Here is an 18,084-nt window from a genome sequence, read left to right as displayed (position 1 = left end):
TCTGTTTGCAAACCTAGTTAGCTATAAAAGTTTCCTGCCTCAGTTCCTCAGTATTGAATGATTTTTGAATATGAGTTCCATTTGGCTGGCTAGCCTAAAAAAACTCTCCACATTAAAAAGATTAAAAACTAATCTCTGTCTTGCCTCAGTTTCTCTGGCATTACAATAGTTGGAAGGGTCTCCAGAGGCCATCTAGTGCATCCTTCCATTTACAGATGAGCAATCTGAGGTCCAGAGAGGTGAAGTTGCACAAGATCACAAAGGTAGTGAAGTTCCGAGGTGCCTTCCCAGGTCCCAGGTTCCTCTGACTCCAGGTCCTTTGCTATCTCTTTGTACACATGATCAGATATTTTTAAAATTATGTGCCAGATCTTGTGCTGGGGCAGCCAGGCAGCCCAGTGGATTTAGAACACTGGGTTTGGAACCAATAAGATTTCTCTTCCTTCAAATCTGGCCTTGGACACTCACTACATATGTGAACTTGAGCAAGTTCCTTAACCCTGTTTGCCTTAGTTTCCTTATCTATAAAATGAATTGGAAAAGGAATAGGCAACCCACTCCAGCATTTTTGCTAAGAAAATTCCAAATGGGGTCACTGAACAACAATAAGATATTGCGTTGTCCAGTGGTAAAACAAGATGCCTTGCGAATTAAAAGTTTCCTGTGACCAGAACTCTCAAGCAAAGACCATATGACCATTAGCTGGGATGTGGTGGGAGAGATTGAAGCTCAGGTACATGTTGGGTTAGATTAATTCTAACCAGGCCCTGCCAACTCTGAGAGCCTTTAAATCTTTCTCTTCTCTGCTACTCAGTTCTCTCTCTCTCTCCCCCTTGATCAGCATTCAATATTCCATTAGCAGTGAATTCCTTCTTTGTCTGGCACGAAAGGTTTTGTAGCCTTTCTGCCAATAAAAACCAGCTTTTAAATCCTAAGGGGCCAGTCCCTTTCCTCTGAATATCTTAAAACCAAATGTAAACAATCAGAACCACTTTCAAACAAAGGTATACAGTGGTTTCCTTAAGGCTATTAACACTTTGCATTGCATTAGTTTCTCAGATCATTTCTCATAAGGGTAGCTTGTTCAGTCTCAATAATGGAATGAGATGAATATAACACAGTCCAATTCCGAACAAGGAGAACAGAGCCTGGGAACTGCACAGAGAAGGAAAACTCGGGCAGGATGTATTGGTGGGGGGAGGTGGGGTGCCTGAGCATCCTGAAGAGACTTGGCCCTGAGTAAAGGATGTCAGGGGCCTAATGGTCTTGAAATGAAAGATGGGGAGTAACAAAGACAAACTTGACCCATTTCACAATTTTGCCAAGGGTCAGACCTGTTATTCCTCTTCCTGATATCCATAGATCTTCCTTGCTTCCAGTTCAGTTTAGTAGTTTTCATTTGAAAATATTTATTAAGTTGCAGCTATGTTCAAGGTACAGCACTAGATACTGAGGTAGGGATAACAAGGTGAGAGACAATCAATTTGAAGGTAGATACTCTAGGTATTTGATAGTATAGCTAGTAGACCCTAGGTAATAGCTATTTTTTTCCCCATGATCCTGAAATCATTGTTTTTTTAGGTAGTACTAGCTTGGAAAACTAAGCCCCATGGAGGTTTTGTAATCTGGGCTCCAGTGGAATCATAAATAACACTAATATTGTGATCCTTTGAAGATCCATGGTTTCAGCCTTCCTGGTCTCCCAGTATTGCAGAAAGGGTAATGAATTTGTCATAGGAAGACCTAGGTTCAAATCCTAATTCTAAAACTTCCTGTGGGATCTTGAACAAAACTCTTTAATTTTCCTGGGCTTCAGTTTGTTCTTTTGCTTAAGTCTCAAGGTCCCATAGATGATTTCTAAGTTCACTTCCAGATTCTAAATTGTATGATTCCTCCATAGATGACTTCATGACCCTCATTTTATGTGCGGCCCAGAGAGCTTAAGTCTCAAGGTCCCATAGGTAGCATAACTAGGAATATGGACCATGATCATCTGACTCTAATGTTCTTTCTGCTATGCAGTTTGAGGAGTTGAAAACAGTCAGCATTTATATAATACTTAAGGCTACCAAGTGCTTTGCAAACATAATCTCAGGATGATACTGAAGATATATATGACCTCACAACTATCTGGAGCTGAGATTATTCCCATTTTACAGATGAGAAAACTGAAACTCAAAGAGGTGAATTGTCATAAGTTTCCCATAAACATCAGACCCTGGATTTGATCCCAGGCCTTCTGACTCTCAGACCAGTGGGCAATCCACTGTGTCACCGATCTTCAAAAGGAGACCATGTACATGGAGGGGCAAGTTCAGGGGAGTGGGTGGACACTTTCCCTCTGCTTTCCCAAATGTTCCTTATTCTGTGGAACAGAAACGGATGCCAAGTTCACAGCTGCATTAAATTAAAGCTAGAACTCTCTGCAACAGCAGGAAAGTCACTAACCTACAAAGAGTTCTCTAACGGGCCTGACTAGAGAATGACAGGGAAAATCCAGCTCCACCCTGCTAGGCCCAGGCTCGGAGGAGCATAGAAACCAGCAGAGTTGACCTGGAATTCTGTTGGGTTTAAGCTGTGAGCTAGGATGGCATTCTGCACTTGAAAGGTGCAGAATTAAGAAACCAGCTAAGGGTTCAAATGTAATAAACTTAAAGTTAACATGTCAATAGAAAAGGTATGGGTAGCAGAGCAGATACAACCTTAAAATCATGGAATTTAGAACTGGAGAGGACCTTGGAGATGTCCCACTGCCATCCCCTAATTTTCAGTTGAGAAACTGGGCTTAGATCTTATCTAAGATCATACAGCCAAAGCAGATTTTTAATTTGTAGCTCCTGATTACAGACTCAGGGATGTTGCCACTACTCTGAAGCGGCTAATAACGGAGAATTCCACCATCTTGTTCTGAAGATGCTTGGCTTTTCTGTAGTAGGAAACACAAAGTGCTGACCCTCTCATCCTGCCTTGCTCCTGCTGGTGATTCTTATTATGCTATCCATTATACATACGAAGTTATGTAAAACAGTTCCATATTAGTCATGTTCCCCAAAAGGCAAGAAAAATAAAGTGAAAAAAGAATGACTCAACCTGCATTCAGAAGTTATCCGTTCTCTCTCTGGAGGCGTATGGCATTTTTCATCATGAGCCTTTGGAACTGCCTTCCTCATCGTCCTGAGCAGAGGAGCCAAGTCTTTCCCAGGTGATCATTGTTACAGTAGTGCCGTTACCGTGTGCAATGTTCTGCTGGTTCTGCTCACTTCACTTTGCATCAGTTCATGCTTCAGAATAACTACTGAGGGAGGGTGGGGTGAGGAGGAACTTGAGGCAGGGAGACCACAGTCATAGAGGTGAGTGGATGAAGGTAAATTTGGCAATGGACTGGACATGTGGAATTAGGGAAGAGCAAGAGTTGAGGCTGACACCAAAACTGGGAACTTGCGTGACTGGGGGGATGGCGGTACTCTTGATAGTAATAGAAAAGAAGGGTGGGTTTTGGGTAAAAGATGTTGAGTTTGAGATACCTTTGGGGACATCAGATTCTAACTATCCAATAGTCATTTAGCTGTGTGGGATCGCAGTTCAGGAGCATGGTTATGGCCAGATAAATAGATCTGAGAATCATATACATAAAGATGACCATTGAACTCATGAGATCTGATGAGATCCCCAAGTGACACAGCATAGAATAAAAGGGAATGGAGTTTAGGACAGAGCTGGGGAGACATCTACAGTTAGTTGGTGTGACATGGATCAAACTCCAGGAAATGAGACTGAGAAGTGCTCAGGCATCTGGGAGGAGACCCAAGGGAGCCAGAGTCACAAAACAGGGATGAATATTCAGAAGGAGAGAGGTGATCTCCAAGGTTAAATGATGCACAAGGGTTAGTCTGCAATTAAGAGATCATTGATAACTCTAGAGAAAGTTTCTGTTGAATGACAGAGGATTTAGAAGACAGAAGGAGAGAAAATGGAGGTGTCAAGTATGGAGAGCTCATCCAAGGGGGTTAGCTAAGAAAGGAAGGTGTGGTAACTCTATAGAGTAAAAGCTAGCAGAAATGTCTGAGTCCAGTGATGGCTTTTTTAAAAATGGGAGCATACAGAGGAGACCCGTGAGCATGTTTGTAGGTAGCAGTGGAAGAAACAAACAGACAGAGACTGAATACAGAGAGAATAAGCAGTTATGGATAAAAGTAGGGGAAATCTGCTGGAGAAGCTGGGAGAGAATGGGATCAAGGGGATAGCAAGGAGAAGGGCTATCTCTTCATCAGAGACTGTAGTGGAGGAGAGAAGGGGATGATGTCGGAGGAATGGCAGATGAAAAAGGAAGAAGAGGGAGATTTTGACATGTCCTTTTTTCTGATGAAGTGTGAAAGGTGGAAGTGCTGTGGTGGGCCTGAGCAGAGAAAGTTTGGGGCAACTATTGTTTTGAGTGGGAAAGAGAATCATTTAGGGAAGAGTAGAGTTGTTTTGTTGTAATGAGGGTCTGGTTGAGATTAGAAAACATAAGTTTGTGGTGAACCTAATCAGCATGGGTCCCTGACTTCCTCCATTTCCATTCAGCAGCATTTGAGTAGGAAAAAAATGGGCAAGATGGTGGGAGCAATCCAGGGTTGGGATATGATAAGGCGTGATGGGTGATAAGAATATGGGAATATATAAAGTCAGCATAGAGTTGACCTTATTCACCAAGAGGTCAAGAGAGGAAGCAAGAAGAGTATAGTCAGTGCACTGCAGCTGATGACTTGGGAAATAATGGAGGGGGGGAAGGATTGGAGGTCACAATGAGGATGAAGAATAGGGAGGCCTAGAGAACAGAGACGTTAGCAATTCAGCACAGAATAGGATAAATGTGTATATGTGTCTTAGAAATGCAGAGCTAAGGAGTTTTCTTTAAGACTCCAAGTACAGATTCCAAGTGCTGGTCAAGGGCAGGCGAAGTAGTGCCTTTAATAACAGCAATCCTTAAAATCTGTACTCCTTCCTCACATTTTCATTGGAGGTTCTTTTAGCTGCTTTGACATTTAAAGTACTAGCCCCTAGGGGAAGTTTTTCCTGATTCCTTCTTAAAATATTATGGATTGTTTCATATATTTCTTTGTTTTTACTTACTTGATAGTGTCATATCCTCAAGGTAGAATGTAAGTTGCATGAGGGCAAGGACTGTTTCATTTCTGCTATCTCCAGTGCCTAGCGTAGTTCCCTTGGACATGGGGATTCTTAAACAAACCTTGTTGAAATTAATTGTAAAGTTTCAATTTTTACAATTGAATTACAATTTCAAGCTTTTTATATCATATAGAGTTGAAAGAGACCTTAGAAAACTTCTTGTTTAAACACTCTATTTTATAGAAGAGGAAACTGAGGTACTGAAGTAGGGGGAGTTACTTGCCTTAGGCCAAATAACTAGTATTCATTTACATCCATTATTTTATTTGATCTATCAGATTGTAAAGATTTTGGGCCAGAAGACCCTGAGTTTGAATTCCATCTCTGTTACTTTACCTATGTGACCATGGCTATTTAGGTCCCTGGAACTCAATTTCTTCATCTGTAAAAAAAATACTAGCTGTGTTTTAGGATTTCTCTCAACCATCGTGTCTAATAATTTCCTTTATACAGAGTATCTGTTTAATAAATATTTACTGACCTTGTCCTCAAAACCTGAACATCATTGTGAATTATGTAGGACTGGTCTTACCTCTTATTTGACAGATAATGAAACAGTCCCAGAGTTAAGTGACATGTCCAAGATTACAGAGAAGAGATGAAAATTTAGGACCCTTGGTGTCTTTTCCCCCTTGGCTGAAGGAAAGAAGCTCAAATCACAAAGCCCAAAGGAATACTGCAGATATCAAAAAGTACAAAACTTACCTGGATTGGCCTATGCTGGGCCAGGCAATGAAATGTGGGTGAAATCTATAGAGATTTCTGTTCCCTCCATGCAGCTACTAGAAGGATGGTGGTTAGGAGTTTTTATTTTGTCCTACTTTCTGGTATTTTAATACCCAATATCATTGTAATTCACAGGGGTCATTTAAAATATATATTATCTTATTAGAGTGAACTGGCTTCCCTGTTGCTGGACCAAGTTCCATCGAAAACCCATTAAGTCCCTGAAGTCACAGCGTGGAGCCTGAGTCAGTGGAGCTGCCGACAGACATTCCAAGCACTGCATCTGCCCTAGTTTTTGAGGACACACCAAGCAAATGTCTCAATTAAGTCACTGAATGAATGTGTTAGAGAATGTTCCACAATTTACAGATTCGGAAACTTACTGTCTCTTCTTGGAGGGAACATCCCTTCCAGGTCTGGGAGCAGAGGGAGGATGCTGTTGTCCTTGGAGGGGTTCTGGGAAGATGGGTCCCAAAGGCTGGCTGCGTCTAACAGAAGAGGGTCAGGGCTGAAAGCTGGATATTTTGAAGGTACGTGTGTGACACACAATAATGGATACTGAAAGAACATTGCCCTGGTCTCAGTTTCCTCATTTATAAAGTGAGTTCAGAATAGATGATTTCTAAGATCCTTTGTAGCTGGGATATTTTGTACTAGGGTCAGTAGAAATAGGGCCTGGATTTGAAGGATTTGGGTTCAACTTCTTGACTCAGTGACTCAAAGTCACTGAGTGATTTTGGGCAAGACAAGGTTTCTGGAGTTTAGTTTCCTTATCTCTAAATGAGAGGTGGAGCATTGAAACTGGTAATCTCTGAGGTTTCCTTTCACTTGAAATCTGATTTTAAGTTAGGAAACCAGGCTTGAATTTGACAAGATAGGTGCGCATGGGCAAGTCATTTCATCTGTGAGCCTCTGTTTCTTAATTTGTTAAAAGAAGATATTCCCCGGGCCCAGTCTTCCCCATAGAAGAGTATTGTGTTAATCTAATGAGATGATGCATTTGAAAATGTATTGCAGAAAGGAATCTTAGTTCATGTGGGGCTGCCATGACTTAGGAGAGGGTTTAGTCTTATGGTTGCCCAAGATTTCAATGTGTGATTTAATGAGTGAGTAGTAACTGCTGGCCCCTTCCTGAAGTGCCCACCAGGCCTCCAAGATCCCTCGACCAGGGCAGGGATGACTTTGAAAAAGAAACTCAAGTCAAATCTTGTTGCAATACAGCTTCTCCCCTGCCTTCGTCTTACGTTTTTCACTCACAAAATGGGATTTCTAAGGGGAGAAGACAAAGGAGAACCTGCACCATATTTGCCTGGTTGGGCCATCAAGTAGTGCTTGCTGCATCTGCCAGCAAGTTCAAACGAGGACTTAGTTACTTTTGTCAGTCCCCCCTGGGTAGGCACATGCCTTGTAGGAAATAGAATCTAAGGACATTAGAGTTCCTGACCTCAAGAGCAGAGTAACTCCATTAAGTGGAAAGGTTTAGGAGTGACCATAATGAGCTAGTCCCAAATCATACCTCCAGGGGGCCGTCTGGCACATCCCAGCCCCTGAGCTCCAACTTCCTTTCCAGCCTAATTATTATAATTGTAATTTAAATAGGAATAAAACCCTAGATCTCAAGGGGCCGGAGGAGGGAGAGTGTGGATCTGCAGGAAAGAGGACACGGCACTCGGAGAACGATAATTAGAGACGATTTAATTTCCTTCTGTCCAGAAGGAGATTGTCCTAATAGCATCTCCATTCTTAAAAAGCCGAAGAATGAAGCTGGCGTTTCTCTCTAGGAAAAGGCCTCCCTGGTGGGGGACTGGGTAAAAAAAGAGGTTACTCGAACCTTAAATGTATTCTTCAAACGGTCAGAGTTCTCTGGTCCCATTGATGGTGAGGATATTGAGATTTATGAAATTCTAGGGGCCCAATGTTTTTGTGTACGTTACTTGTTTTGAGGGTAAAAAGAAACAGGTGACTAGACCTCAGGTGACAATATTGGTATATCTAAATATAGTCTGTCTATATAGATATCATCTTAATTTATATCTATATCTATCCTATATGATCTAAATTTAGGATGAAGGGATGAAAGATTTAGAAATGATGTCCCAAAAGTCATTGTGCAGTTTTAAGCTTTAATAGCTTAAATATTTTAAGCTTAATTAGCTATAAGAGCTCAAACTATACCATGACTTTTGGGTCACACTATATAGTTATTATGTATCTTGCAAAATGATACCTTCCTCAAGCTTTGACTGGCTGTGCTATGGCAGAGAGCTATCATGAGATTTGCTTTTTTTCTTCCCCTTCAAATTTTAAAGCATTGTATTAATATGTAGATTGATGACAATGTGCAATACAAAAATAAATGCCTTAGAGGTATATGCAATATTTCTCTATAGAATATGATGGCTTTAGGATCAGAAATAATCATGGTATAGTGGAAAGAGCCTCAGATCAGGCATTTAAAGATCTTACATTCTAGTTTTAACCTTGCTACTAATTTCCTGTGTGACCTCAGCAAATCTTTTAATGTCTTCAGTTTTCAGTTTTCTTATTTGTAAAATGAAGAGTTTGTATTAGATCATACCTAAAGTCCCCCTCAGCTGTAAATCCAATCGATCAGATTTTGAATTTGAGTTTTGATTTTTGAGTAATTCTGTAATTACTTTTTAGGACTTTGGTTTCCTAATCTGTGCAATAGGGGGATAAAAATATACATTACAGGACTGCTGTGAGAAACAGATGATATGTATATAAATATATTTATAACTATCGTTGATGGGAATAGTAATAGTTGAATCCTGCTAACCCAAGGATGTCTAGTCTTCTGTCTCACATGGTACCTCCACTGGCAGCTCTTTCTCTCCATTATTCAAGTACAATATTAGGGGAGATGTTCTGGTGCTTGAGAACCAGCCCACTTTTCCACTGGTTCATCACAGATATGTCCCAAGAAATGGGTCCTTTAGAGGGAGTGCTGCCCTTGATACCTTAGACAGGTACTTAGAGGAGAGCAGCTACCTTTCCATGATCCAGAACTAAACCAGATTCCATAGGACACACTGACCAGTCTCAGAAGGCCCTCTTCCTATCTGTAGTCCCATCTCTTCTTCTAGTCCCCACCATTTTCTCATTTCTTCCTAGTTTGACTGCTAATGCCTTCGTTTAGTAACATCAGCTTAGTGAGCTATCAGAGAAAAGGCACTACTTTTTTTAAAATTTTCTTTATATCCTCAGTATTTTGCACAGTGTCTGGCTCATGCTAAGTGCTTAATAAATGCTAGTTGGACTGATAGAGTGATTCTATATCTTGGCTGTATAGTTATTTATATGCTATTTTCCCCCATGAGAATATAAACTCTTTGAAGGCAAGGATACTTTTATGTCCTTAGCTTTGTGCCTAGCACATGGGTAGGTACTTAATAAATGTTTATTGATTGACTTCTTTGTTTAAACATCTTATTTATATGTGTCTAAAGTAAGTAAAATGTTTCTCATTATATAACATTGGAACTTTCTTAGAGTTTTTTTGATAGAACTATGAAGGGTAATGATTCAAATTCTTTTTTATCCTTTTATTTTTTTCCCAATAGTATACCATTTTTTCCAAATACATGTAAAAACAATTTTCTACGTTCATTTTCTTTTTTAAATTAAAAGCTTTTTATTGTCAAAATATATGCAAAGATAGTTTTCTGCATTCACCCTTGTAAAATCTTGTGTTCCAATTTTTTCTCTCTTCCTTTACCCCACCCTTCTAAACAGCAAGTAGTCCAATATATGTTAAATATATACAGTTCTTCTATATTTCCACAATTATCATCAACATTCATTTTTATAAAATGTTGAATTCCAAATTTTTCTCCCTCCCTCCCTTACCTTTCCTCCTTGTCCAAGACAGCAGACAATCTGATATAGAATAAATATGTGCAGTTCTATTAAACATACTTCCATGTCTGTCATGTCTTGCAAGAAAAATCAGATCAAAAGGGAAAAAACCATGAGAAAAAAAAAAAAAAAACACCAAGCAAACAAATAACAAAAAGGTGAAAACACTGCTTGGATCCACATTCGGCCTCCATAGTTCTCCCTCTGGATGCAGATGGCATTGTCCATCCCAAGTTTATTGGAATTACCTTGAATCACCTCCTTGTTGAAAAGAATGGCTCACATTCCTGTGGCTCTAGGAAGAAAGAGTTGTGTAGTATCTATCACCATAGGAAAAAACACTTGATTTGGAGCCAGAGGATCTGGGGTCAAATCTTGACTCTTCTATTCCCCTGGGCTTGTACTTCTGGACAAGCTGTAGATATCCTTGTTGAGGGGATCCTGGATTCCTCGGGTCCCCCAGGCCCACACCTACAGACCCCATGCACCGACACACAGCTACAAGGGCCCAGGATGTGAAAGCTGCTTGCTAGCGGGAAGAGGAGGCCCAGGAGTGAACCTGGAAGCACCCACCCCCTGCCCACATGCTCCTGCTCACAGCCTCATCGGACACACGTGTACTCTCCTTGCTTACAAGCATGCCATGTCCATAAACACCTGCGGCCATCATAGGCGCGCTTTCATAGGCTTCCCAGCACGTGGCACTCGGAGCTGAGATGGCCTGACTCCTCACTATACAGAGGCCCAGGGAGCTTGGGGTGATTGGCTCTTTCTGTAGAAGTAAACAGTATTAGTAAATAGAAGGAATAAGTAGATTTTTAAACACTCAAACCCCAGTCCTCTGACTCTTAATATAGGACGATAGGCTGGTTTCCTGAAGGGACCATCTGCTGCAATCTCATAAGGAAACTGAGGCTCGGGAAGGTTGTCATTTGGTCAAGATCCTGCGCTTAATAAGTGTTAGAGATGAAATTTGAACCCAGGTCCCTGATTTCAGAATCCATTGCACCATTATGGCCTCGTTCCACATGAACCCACAGAAACCCCTCCTCCATCCCTTTGGGTCTCTGTCTCCTTCTTCTGTCTCACTGTCTCTGCCTTTTCTCTCTGCGTCCGTGTGTCCGTCTCTCTCCATACCTGTGGCCCAGCCAGATGTGACCCGACAGTCTTCAGACCTGTTACCTGTCTTAACAGGCGGGGCTCTGAGCAGACAGTAGGGGCGGCTTCCCCTCGCATCTCTGCTCCTCCTAGGCACTGGGGGCCCGGATAGATGCTCTCTGGGGGTGACGGCAGCAGCAATAACAGCAGCCTCTGCACGAGCCAAAAGCGCCAATTGTGTTACTGAAGTGCTCCATCACCACAGACTGGGGGAAGTGTGATCAAATGTGATTCGCAGAACAGCTGCCCGAGATGGGCTGGCAGTTAATTAAAAGCACCATGTACTTAATGATTAACTAATCACAGCATGATGGCATTCAACAGTGATGCAAGAAACTTCTCTGCTGGATTCAACCGAGGAACTCCGAATGTCTGCCTTCGGGCGGCCTGCAGCAGTTTGTTTCAGTAACACCAGCAGAGACAACAGGAGCGGTTTGACTAGTGCATTCCCAACTGCCTGGCTTAGTTAAAACTTAAGAAGAAGCAAAATATGAGCTTAGGAAAGGGAAATGCTCAGCGCTGGCTGAGGAGGCAAAGGCATTATGGAGGAGGGTGAGGGGCAGCAGACTGAGGCTCATGGGGTCAGGCAGGAGAAGTCGATTCCCGGTTGTAGGCCTGGGTGGCTCTGCCACAGATTGAAATTTATGCTGCCTTAATAAACAATATAGGAGGTGTTAAGGGAGAAGGGAAGGTGTTCCATTGGGAATCATAGGACATATGTTCAAATCTTGGCTTTGCTACTTACCACCCATGTGTTGTTGGGTCAATTATTGACTCTTACTTTTTTCCCTATTATATACTTATCTTTATAATAATAACTTTTTATTTTTCAAAATACATGCAAAGATAGTTTTCAACATTCACCCTTGTAAAACCTTGTGTTCCAAATGTTTCTCCTTCCCTCCCCATCTGCTCCCTGGCCCAGACAGCAAGTAATTCAATATGGGTTAAACATGTGCAATTCTTCTAAACATATTTCCACATTTATCTTGCTGCACAAGAAAAATCAGATCAAAAAGGGGAAAAATAAGGGAAAAAACAAGTAAGCAAACAACAACAAAAAGAGGTGAAAATATTATATTGTGATCCACGTTCAGAATCCATAGTCCTCTCTGAATGTAGACGGCTTTCTCCATCACAAGTCTATTGGACTTGCCTGAGTCATCTCATTGTTGAAAAGAGCCACGTCTATCACAGTTGATCATCATGTAATCTTGCTGTTGCTGTGTATAATGTTCTTTTCGTTGCACGCACTTCACTCAGCATCAGTTCATGTAAATCTCTCCAGACCTCTTTGAATCCTCCTGCTGATCATTTCTTATAGAACAATAATATTCCATAACATTCATATACCATAATTTGTTCAGTCATTCTCCAACTGATGGGCATCCACTCAGTTTCCAGTTTCTGGCCACTACAAACAGGGCTACCACAAACATTTTTGCACATGTGGGTCCCTTTCCCTCCTTTAAGATCTCTTTGGGATATAAACCCAGTAGAAACACTGCTGGATCAAAGGGTATGCAGAGTTTGATAATCCTTTGGACATAGTTCCAAATTGTTCTTCAGAATGGTTGGATCAGTTCACAATTAAACCAACAACGTATTAGTGCAATTATTGATTCTTCTGACTTGTAAAATGTTTCTCATCTGTAAAATGAAGGGGTTAGATCATTCTCTACTCTTAAAAGCTCTTTCCTCTCTGGGTTTTTAGCAGAAGGAAGTTTTCACTATTTTCTCTTAGTTTTCCTGTAATCTGTCATGTTTCCTTTGCTCAGTCATTATTCAAATCTTGCCCACAAATTGTGAGTACATGCAAGGCTCTATCCTGGATCTCTACATTTACTTTGTTGATGATCTCATCAGCTCTCATGGGTTTAACGTACTTATGTTGATGACTCCCAGCCTCTCTATATCCAGTCTTAAATTCCCTTCTGAGCTATATCCCTATATCCCCAAGTACCTGTGGTTGTTGTTGAATTGTGTCCGACTCCTCATGGATGACCTCATGGACCATGGCATGACAATACTGTCCATGGGGTTTTCTTGGCACAGATACTGGAGTGGTGTGCCATTCTCCAACTCATTTTACTATTGAGGAAACTGAGGCAAATGACTAAAATTCAAAATGTGCAAAACAGAATTCATTATTTTTCCTCCTGAAGGCAGACAGTTTTATTTTTGTCTATGTTTCTTAGCACATAGTACCTGGAAAATAATAGGTATTTAATGCTTTATTGCTTGATTAATTGGCTAGATGGCTTTTCTTAGTCCTCACTCTTAACTCACTTTTTTTTTTTTTTTTTTGTCTAGAGTTCCCCCATCCCTCCAGGCAAAGAGGTAAAATTCATCCTTGACCTCTTTCTCCCTCATCTTCTCAGCAAGTTGATTGTCTGGATTTATCTATTCTACTTCCACAACACTTCTCTCATTTGATCTCTTATGCTCAAGTAGCTCTGTGAACAGAATACTGTGCTTGGAGTCAGCAAGACTCATCTTCTTAGCTGTATGACCCTGGACAAGTCACATAATCCTGTTTGTCTCAGTTTCCTCATCTGTAAAATGAGCTGGAGAAGGAAATGGCAATCCACTGCAGTATATGCCAAGAAAATTCTAAATGGGATCATTAAGAGTTACAATTGAAATAACTCCACAACTCAAATGACTACAATCTCAGGGAGCATGTTACAAATAGAGAGAGCACAGATTGAGTAGGGTTTTTCCAGTGTCAAAAGACCTGGGCTCAAATTTCATGTCAGATACCTACCAACTTTAACTTTCGTCATTTTTCTGCTTCTCGGTTTTCTCATATGTATAAGACTCTTAGATTGGATGGTCTATGAATTTTCTTCCACTTCTAGGTTTTTGGGCCTAGTTTTGTTTTTTCTTATCTTAGCTTTTTCCACTTAGGAATGAGGAACATTTCCTACAATGTTACCTACTCAGTCTTCTCCCCCATTCACTTCTGGCTGGGTAGCTCCCTATCCTCCCTCTTTTATCCCTGCCCTCATCTTCACTTGCCCCCTAAAATCCAAGGCTTTTTCCTACCATGTTTCCAGTTTAGTTGTTTCTTCCTCTTCTTTCAGTCTGCCTAACTGAACAAGTTTGTATTTGCTGGGGCCATCATTGGTTTCTCCTGGTGGTGGGGACATCCCTTGATCACAGGTGCTGCCTAGAGACAGTTTCCTTAATTCTCTTGATACAAAGAGATGGGAAGGTCAGGATCCCTCCTAGTCATTCCAGCAACCCCCTGGACCTGAGCTCTAGGCTTCAGTGTAGAAAGAGAGTCCTCTGATTTAGATGCAAAAGGTGATTATTTGATATTGCCCCAGGGCCAAGCCATCTTAATTAGCTCTATAGGCTGCTCTTGCCTGAGGTCTGAACCCACTCCATTATAGAGATATTTCATGGTCTTCTGTCTTCTAGATTGCTTTTCTGAGGGACAAGAGGCCGGATCAGTTACAACCTCAGTTCCTAATGGGTTCCTAATCTCAATCAGGTCTTTCCTTTTAACTTAAAACTCATCAGTCTATGACAAATGAAGAGAGCAGATACATGTATCTGGCGATGTTTTTACCAAGAGGTCCTACACTTTGGAGAAGGATGGATTTTCTGCATTGCTGATCTCCAAGTTTTTGGCTTTAACTGCAGCTGAAGGCAGACCTACTCACTAAATCCAGAAAGATGAAGACAAAGGGACTCTCATGGATTCAGTTAAGTAAAGTGACTTGTTCATTCTAATTTTAAAGAACCTTTCTTACAACTGGTAAAGGAAATGATCTTTTATTCCTTTTACCAGAATTGTAATTTAAAAAACTACTCAATGACTGTCTACCTCCTCTCTCCTCTATCCCTGTGAGATAGACCTCATCCAAGGTCTTGAAGCTACTCCAGATGCTTCTCTTGGCATCCTTTGCATCCTTCCTCCTAACTCCCCACCTTGGAATATCTCCACCTCACTCTTACTGCCGCCACAGTGACTCACTGAAGTGACTCATCCTACAAGCCTCCTGTTGTAGCACCCACTCAGCTCTCTGGGGCTGCTCATACCCAGGCATTCTGACACTGCTTCTCTACCAGGCCCACTTCAAATGACACTCACTGGGTCTCCACAACAGCAGAATGGTTGCATCATTCTGGATATTGCAGCAGAAAATCATAGGTTTGACCAAAATGATCAGTCCTACAATATTCACATTAGACAAATATAAAATAAAGGGAGAAAAAGTGGGGGGAGGGAAGGAAAAGGGAAGAGAGGTATCAGTAGAGTGGAAAAGAATACTGGTGAAGTGGGAGGGCTCATATCTTAAGCAAATCCCTTCCCTTTTCTGGGCCTCAGAATCTTCCCCTGTAGAATGGACAGATTAAACTAAATGATCTGTATATTCTCTTTCAAATCCTATAATCTGATTTTGTTTAAAGGTAAAGGGATCTATTAAAGTGTTTGGTTCTATCTGTGAGACACCATTAGTAGAAACACCTATGTACCAAAGAATTGTTATTTTTATTCTGAACTTAACCAGTTAGTTGTAAAATAAAATAAAATAAAGCAAGTGAAATGAACATTTCCATAAACATAGTAGAGCAGTAAAAGGATTATACATGAAACTGTGAAGGTATATTATATAGAGCTTACTTTTCCCTTTAAGTATATAATATATTCAACATGTAACTTTCAAAGTTATGCTGCTTGTTTATGATTGTTCCTGGCTTTCTGTTCTCTTCTGGGCACTAAAAAAATTTGATTGATCTACTTTTCTTTCTTTTCTATTAAGTTTTCTCCATCTATAGATTTGAAAGATATTTTCTTCCTTATTCTTATAATTTTTTATATCATCCTTTATGTCTAAGTCATATACAGTATTTATTTGTATCTCATCTTAGTTTATGATAAAAGGTGTTGCTCTCTGCCTCATTTCTGCCATTCTGCTTTCCAGTGTTTCTAGCAATTTTTGTTGAATCCTTATTTAGCCCAGTATTTTGGGTCTTTGGATTTATTGAACGCTATACTTCTATGTTTCTTTGGCTAGCTAAATGACTCACTGGATAGAGCTTGAGGACCAGAGTCAAGAAGATTTATGTTCAAATGTGGCCTCAGATACTAGCTGTGTGATTCTGGGCAAGTGACTTAACCCTGTTTGCCTTAGTTTCCTCATCTATAAAAGGATCTGGAGAAAGGAAATGGCAAAACACTGCAATATACTTATTTAAAAAATTCCAAGAGAGGTCACAAAGAGTCCAATATGACTGAACAATAATAACAATGCTACTGTGTTTTTTTGATTCTGAATGTTGTACCTAATTTGTTCTTTTAATTGATTTCTAAATTTTTTAATCAATACCAAATAGTTTTGATGATCCATGCTTTGTAGTGTAGTTTAGTATCTAGAACCATTAGGCCCCTTTCTTACTTTTTTGAATAGATTCCTTTTCCTTTAAACAAAACCATATACTATCATATTCTGAAGAAAATTTATGGATCATCTAGTTTAGTCAACCCATTTTACAGTGGAGTATATCAAGGCCTAGAAAAAAGAAGGGATTTGTTTAAGGCAGGATCTGAACCAGGATTGACTGACTTCAAGTCCACTATTCATTTCTACTCTCCTATAATACCTCCCTTTTTTCATTATTTCATGAGAGATTTCTGATCTTTTATTCTTCTGGTGGGGTTTAATACTATTTTTCTAGCTCATAAAATAATGCTCTTGATAGTTTGACAGGGTACTCAATAGGTAAATTAATTTAGATAGTATTGTCTTTTTTTTAATTATAAAGGTACAACCATGAGCAACTAATGTTTTTCCAATTAATTTAGTCTCTTATTTCTATAAGAATGTTTAGAATTTGTATACATACAGTTATTGAGTGCTTTGATGGACTCTCCAATGTTTTATATACTCCATATTTTGTATAGAATTTCTCTAGGTTTTATTGGTAATATAGAGAAAAGCAATCATTTATGTATATTTATTTTATATCCTGCAACTTTGTTCAAGGTATTAATTTTTTCAATTAAATTTTATTTGGCTTTTTTGGATTTTCTAGATAGATTCTCATATCATCTGCAAATAGGAATAATTTTGTTCTCTTAATCTATGCTTATTCTCCTAATTTTCTCTTATATTTCTGCAACTAGCATATATAGAATTATATTAAATAATAATGTTTATAATGGGCTTCTTAATCTTATTGGAAAAGTCTTTATTCATTGTTACACTAACTCTTGTTTTTATAGAGATGAAACTTACAATATACTAAAGAAAGGCCAAATTAATTCCTATGCTTCCTAGTATTTTTAACAGAAACACTGGATTTTTTCAAAAGCTTTTCCAGCATCCATTGATATAATCATATGGTTTTTAAAAATCATTTTTGTTATCAAAATAGTTTACCATGTTTTTAATTTTTCTTATGTTAAATCAGGCTTGTATTTCAGGTATAACTATAACCTAATCATGATACATTTTTTCTTTTTTTAAAAATAAGTTTTTAGTTTTTCAAATACATGCAAAAATAAGTTTTCAGTATTCACTCCTGAAAAACCTTGTGTTCCAGATTTTCTCACTCCCTTCCTCCCTTCCTCCTCCCCTATACAGCAAGCAATCTGATATAGGTGAAACATGTGCAATTCTTCTAAATACATTTCATATTATGCAAGAAATATCAGATCAAAATGGAAAAAACACAAAAAAGAAAAAAACAAGCAAACAATAACAACAACAAAAAGTGAAAATAGTATGCTTCAATCCATATTCAGTCTCCACAGTTCTCTCTTGGAAGCAGATGGCATTTTCCATCCTAAATCTATTAAAATTTGTCTTGAATAACTTCTCTGTTGAAAAGAGCCAAATCTATCACAGTTGATCATCACATAATTTTATTATTATTGTGTAAAATGTTCTCTTGGTTCTGCTCACTTCATTTAGCATCAGTTCATGTAAGCTTTCCCAGGTTTTTCTGAAATCAGCCTGCTCATCATTCCTCATATAACAATAATATTCCATTACATTCATATACCATAACTTATTCAGCCATTTTTGGGACACTTTTAATTATTTCTCTTTTTGTTGTTAATTTGTATGGATCATAATTGGCACTCCTGGAATTTTTATTTCACTGGAAGCATAATAGATTTTGCTGTATCCCCTT

The sequence above is a fragment of the Antechinus flavipes genome, chromosome 2 (assembly GCF_016432865.1).
Source record: "Antechinus flavipes isolate AdamAnt ecotype Samford, QLD, Australia chromosome 2, AdamAnt_v2, whole genome shotgun sequence".
Lineage (NCBI taxonomy): Eukaryota > Metazoa > Chordata > Mammalia > Dasyuromorphia > Dasyuridae > Antechinus > Antechinus flavipes.
This window is presented reverse-complemented; position numbering follows the sequence as displayed.